A 6,103-nucleotide genomic window follows, 5' to 3' on the forward strand; every position below is an offset into this window, starting at 1 on the left:
TCTTACTTCAATCTGGCAAGCCCACCTGTCACACAAAGACCCCTCTTGTATCCCTTTTTCTTAAACTCCAACCCCAGTAGCAGGAAGCATTGTCTCTCTCCTCTGCTCATTTCAAATCCCCTTTTCTCCTTTGAAGCCCAAATTAAAATTAACCTCCTTCAAAAAGCCTACCAGGATTGTTCTGAAAGACAGTTGAGTTTCAAGGTTTCAGCATTTCCTGGGTTACGCTTGAACTCCCATAAATTAACCCCACAACCCCTATCAGTATGTCCTTTCACTAGCCCCTCAGCACTTTTTGCGTTTATAACAATACAATAATGAATACAGTCTGTTTCACACACTCTATTCTGAAGTTTGTGTGCCCCTAAATGTTCATCAACATTAGTGCTATAGGTCTTTGCTGGAAACCTCTAAACCCCTGGGGTTTTTAAATAGGTCTAATTTGCTTTCACTCTCCCAGGAATACTGCACTGAACATTCAACACATTATTTCTTTAAAGCAAGATTCCTTCCGATGTCAGTTCCCTGTCCCTTCTGGATACTGAAGGGAAACCCTTTCCACTCCAAAGTCCTGGTTAGGGAAGGGGTGGGTGGCTGGAAGGGTCGGTAAAGACATGGCGATCTTTTTTTAATCCCACCACCGAGGTAGAAAGAGAAATTTGACAGAAAGTTACGTCTCGGGCATATCAAAGAATTCCCACACCCCCAGAGAAAATGGGGAATGTTTGCATTGGGAGGGGTGGATGCCCAAACTTGAACTGCAATTCAGGCAAGCGGTCACTCAAATCCTGTAAACAGTACGAAAGAGTCTAAACGCCGCCTAGGGAAGACCCTGTCACGAACCCTAACTTTGGTCCTCTTGAGAGGCAAAAACCAGGGTGGCGGGGTGGGAGCGGGACCCTGACCGCTTTGTGATGGACAAAGAAGATAGGCAAGTTGAAGCGGAGGAAAGAGCGCGGGTGAGCTCCCGAGACTTGAGGTTACTGATCCTCACCCCCTCCTCCCTGTGCCGACGCCCCCTCCCCTGCAGAGGCGGAGCTGGGCGGAGTTAGGCACTGAAGACACGGGCCCCGGAAGCACCCTCCTTTTAGGCCCCTTCAGTCCCACAGTCCCCAGTCACAGCCATCGGGCTTTCTGCCTCTCTGACCTCCAGCTCCCCGGCTACCGAAGCGCTACTCCTTAAACAGCCGCGGAAAATCGAGCGGGCGCGGCAGGTCCAGGGCTTGAGTGCCCACACCGCGCCCCACGCAGTACAAGTGTCTTCTCCACTCCGCGTCTCGCGTTAGCCCGCCTAGGCCCCGCGCTCCAGCCCAAGGCTGTACTCTCACCTACACAGCGGCCCTTGGGCCACCTCCTATTGGTTATTGGTCACCAGGGAAGCCTGGGGACCAAGCTCTTGTCCTCATGGGAATTGTAGTTTGAGGTCGCTGGAGGCTGTTCTTCCTGGGAGGGGGGTGAATCCAATACTGGCATTGGCGGAGAGACGCAAGTATAAAAGGATTGTGGGAGATCGAGTCGAGACCCACTTTTCCGTGTACCCACAATTCCTAGCCCCTCCCCGCTTCCGCTTGTCTTTGGAGTTCAGACCTAGGAGGGTATTATGGGTGTTGTAGTTTGGAGTGCACTATACTAACAATTTCTGTCTTAAGGTATGAGGTTCTGCTTGCGGGGGCAGACAAAGGCTCTAGATTTATTTTAATGCTCTTAAGCTATTAGCATTTGGGGAAAAGTACTTTAATATAGTTTTGACATTCTTGTTGAATTTTGAGTGTTTTTTTTTAAATATTTTTTTCAGTTTTAGTTGGACACAGTACTTTTGTTTTTTATTTATTTATTTATTTATATTTAGTGCTGAGGATTGAACCCAGGGCCTTATACGTGCTAGGCGAGTGCTCCCCCGCTGAGCCACAACCCCAGCCCCGAATTTTCAGTGTTTAAAAAAAACATTATTTATGCTCTGATAAGCTTAGAATTTTAACTGAGAGGAAGATATGGTCCTTTAAAACTGTCAGAGTTTGATCTGTGTGAACCACCTTCATTAGAATCACTTTAAATGCTTGGAAAATTGTATATTTGTTACTAATTAATAACCATGCTTTCCTTTTAGAAACAGTGTCAGAATTCTGACATAGAAATATAATCTAGGCCAGCCCAGAAAAAGCCCATTTAACTTTAAAAATGTAGATACATTATGTTAAGGTGAAGACCCAGGCACCTCATACAACAGTGCAGTATAATAGTTTAGAACAGATAAACATTACACTTAAATAATAACAAATTTGATATGTCTTTAAGAAACTATTTTTGAGTAAAAATATGTCATCGGAGTTGGACTAAGAATAGGTAGGAATGCAAAACACTTTCAAGTGATTTAAAGGTTGAGGAAAATGGTTGTTTATTAAGGCTAATTTCATGGAAACCTTTAACTTTTTTATTGGAGGCAAATTCGTGTAGCTTGATGAATCATTAGAGCTCAATTACTGTAACTTCCCTGGTAAGAACAACTTTTTATTTATAAATGGGATGAAGGAAAAGAAGGAGGAATTGAATTTTGCTAAGGTAAATCACCTGTGGTTTCAGAAAAAGAAGTGAAGGAGAAAGAGGATTTAATAGATTCAACCATTTATTCGACAAACTGCATTGTGCAAGGTTTTGAGCTGGGCATTATTGCTACAACATTGGGGGGGAAGTCCCTGCTCTCAAATAACTCACAATGTGTGGGGAGGGGGATAGAAGAGTATAAAATGGGCAAGGTGCTCAAAAGATATCTACATAGGTAGATACCTATGTAGATTCCACTTCTGAAAGAGGCCATGCCTGAAATAGACTTCAATAACCAGTAAGATATTTTGTCATATATGAGAAAAAGAAGTCAATCATTATCTATGAAGAGCACATAAAAAACATAAGGGCATGAGAGAGTGCAACAAACAAACAAAAAATTCCATATTGCAGAAACTAGATCAAGCAGGGATAGAGGATCATGTCAACAAATTCAAACTTTAACTAGGAAGTGCTAGAGGACCATCAATGGATTCAAAGTGTTTTAAGCAAAAGAATGTCAGGTGGAGTTAGAAGATATGGGAAGGAAAGGAAAGGAAGGAGTCCATAATGACTCGCAAGTTCTGACTTGGAAGACTAAATATACGGTAGTGCCATTCACTGAGATACTGAACCCAGAAAGAACAGTATATTTTCTGAAGGATGGGAAGAAATCAGTTTTGGACACTTAAAATTTGAAGAGTTGGTGAAACGTGGGTGGAGATGCCTAACAGGATGCTGAGAAATATGGATTTGAAGCTCAGAAGAGAGGCCTTAGTTGGAACTAAATATTTAGGAGACATCAGTATATAGATGGCAATTAAATAAGTAAAAATGTATTAAATTTCACTTAGAGAATATTTAGAAAAAAACATTTTTTGGCAGGGCTAGGGGCAAAGCTAAGGCCTTACACATGTTAGGCAAGCATTCTACCACTGAACTATACCCCCAACCCAAGAAAAATATTTTTTAAAAGACAAAGATTAGGGCTGGGGATTTGGCTCAAGCAGTAGCGCGCTCGCCTGGCATGCGTGCGGCCCAGGTTTGATCCTCAGCACCACATACAAATAAAGATGTTGTGTCTGCCGAAAACTAAACAATAAATATTAAAATTCTCTCTCTCTCTCTCTCTCTCTCTCTCTCTCTCTCTCTCTCTCTCTCTCTCTCTCTCTCTCCCTCTCCCTCTCCCTCTCTCTTTCTCTCTCTCTATCTCAAAAAACAGACAAAGATTAAATCTATAACCCTAGACAATAACAAAATATTCAAGTAGCTGGTAGTGTTAGATTGCCTTCAAAGGTACTGAGAAGGAATGCCTAGATAGATGAACCAAGAGAAAACAAAGTGAAATTATTAGAATATAGAACAGAGTGGCTAAGTAGCAGAAGAACAGAAGAATAATAAGGAAGCATTCATTCATGCATTCAACAGGTGTTTAATATTCCTATAATATAACAGGCATGATTCTAGATCCTGAAAATAGAAATGTGAGAAACACAAACACAACCCTCACAACCTTCCCTTTGGAGGTTCTATTCTAATAGGGAGAAACCATCAACAAGCAAGGTAAGTAATTAAAATACATAGCTATGACAACTAATATTTCTGAATAGCTTATTGGAATATGTGTGTGCATACATACAAAGGTAATATTTGATTCATTATTGTATATTAAGGTGAATTTGTGAAATAGTGGCCCAGGATAAACCATTTTGGCTGGATTTAGAGATCTTATTAACAGATCAATTTTTGTAAGAATCACCCATATAAGATTTTTTGTTTTGGTTCTCTTTAGTCATATATGACAATAGGATTCATTTTGACATAATTATAAAGCTTAGAATATAATTTGTTCTAATTCAGTCCCCAGTATTTCCCCTTTTCTCTTCCCTCCCCCCTGTTCCCTTCCCTCTCCTCTACTGATTTTTCTGCTATTTACAAGACACTAATTTTAAACAACTATAAGTAAATAGATCAAGTTTTGAGCTCTATCCAAAGCCAGTGTGGTGCTCAGGTCATGGCTAGGGTTCAGGTTTATAATGTGGGATGTGTTTAGCTTCATTCTTTGCTCAGGTTAAGGCTTAGTCAGTCTGTAGCTATCTTTAGAGGCCAGAGTAGATCCATGGTTACTGGCCCATTAAACCGAGTTTAGGACTTAGCCCCATATCATGTTAGGCCCCAGAATTATAGCTATGGTTCAATGTGTAGCATGGACCAGAGTGTATTTCTGATCACTGTTAAATTCATGCTAAGACTGCCAATTAGTGCAGAGTAGCCTAGATTATACCTCATCCTGAAGTCAATGTGCAAAATTTGAGCTCAAATTTTAGCCAGTATTAGGATTTTGTCTTCATGTAGAAAAAGGTCTCATTCTAAGATCTGTGTTAGGGCTCAGTCTGTGGACTGACCTTAGCAGACTATAGCTGGGATTAGGGTTTGAATTTAGTTTTTGGTCAATGTTGGAATCACTTTTAATTCTAGACATGGGATTCAATAAAGCTAGAATAGTGACTTTGCCCAAAGTTAGTGTCCATGCTGGTTTTCCTGCCTAGGGAAATTCTATGTAAGAATATGAACAGAATTTACATTTAGAATTTCATCAGGTTAAGTTTTAATTAGTTTCTGATTAGAGTTTATTATCGGTCCAATAATTAAGTCTATAGGCAATGCTCTGGTACTGTCAGTGTCAGGTATTCACTCTGTTGCCATATTAGGACAGTACCTATGATATGCATATATTATCAGCTTTGTGTTACTACAGTGAAATTTCTGAGGCAACTAACTTAATAAAAAGAAATGGCTTGTTTACCTCACAGTTTTGAAAGTTCAAGCCCAAGAGCAGACAGCCCCATTGGTTAGGGCCTCTGGCAAGGCACCAGATACCAATGTTGGTAGTGATTGTTAAAGTGAGTAATCCCATCTTAAGTTAGGAAGCACACAGTGGGAGGCTGGGCAGGGTTTCACAATCTCTTTTAAGGGCATGCACTCAATGACCTAAAGATCCCCCCCTAAGGCCCCACTTCTAAAAGGTCCACAATACCTCCCAGTACTGCCACCTTTGGTACCAATGGTGCTGGGGATTGAACCCAGGGCCTTGTACATGCAAGGCAAGCACTCTACCAACTGAGCTATATCCCCAGCCCTACATATGGACCTTTGAGAGACACTTATATTTTACCCAGACCATAGGACTTCCCTAGAGCTTTGTTTCAGACTACCGTTAGTAGTTCCTTTATGGACAACATTAGGGTATCATTTGTCGCCAGGATTTCAATATGAATATAACAGAATTGGGGATACATATTTGATCAAGCAAGCTCAAGGTGTGATTTATCACTTTAACCAGTGTCAAAATTATGTCTTTAAGTGATATCAGGAATAATCTATGGAGCTAAGTTAAAGTGGCCAGTGTTGATCCTCATCCTGTTGCCAGAGTAGGGCTTGTCAGTATGACCTGTATTAGTATGTCAGTTTGGGGATTTTCAGAGTTGAGTGTGGAGGTAGTGGTCCCTCTTAGAACTGTGTAGAATTTGTGTTTACTTAGTGCTGGAGGTGATAATATCTG

At 41.1% G+C, this 6,103-nt stretch overlaps 1 protein-coding gene across 6 annotated transcripts in view; it reads right to left on the reverse strand.

Moving 5' to 3' along the window:
* The window catches only part of ENOX2 (ecto-NOX disulfide-thiol exchanger 2), a 371,622-nt gene extending 370,262 nt beyond the window's left edge, over positions 1 to 1,360 (reverse strand). For all 6 annotated transcript variants that reach the window (XM_081277001.1, XM_081276999.1, XM_081276997.1 and 3 more), the window contains exon 1: positions 1,148 to 1,360. The gene's annotated coding sequence lies outside the window, so the exon portion shown is untranslated. The remainder of the gene's footprint in view (positions 1 to 1,147) is intronic.
* Positions 1,361 to 6,103: the final 4,743 nt, after the last annotated feature.

This window comes from Spermophilus citellus (genome assembly GCF_964194105.1).
Source record: "Spermophilus citellus genome assembly, chromosome: X".
Lineage (NCBI taxonomy): Eukaryota > Metazoa > Chordata > Mammalia > Rodentia > Sciuridae > Spermophilus > Spermophilus citellus.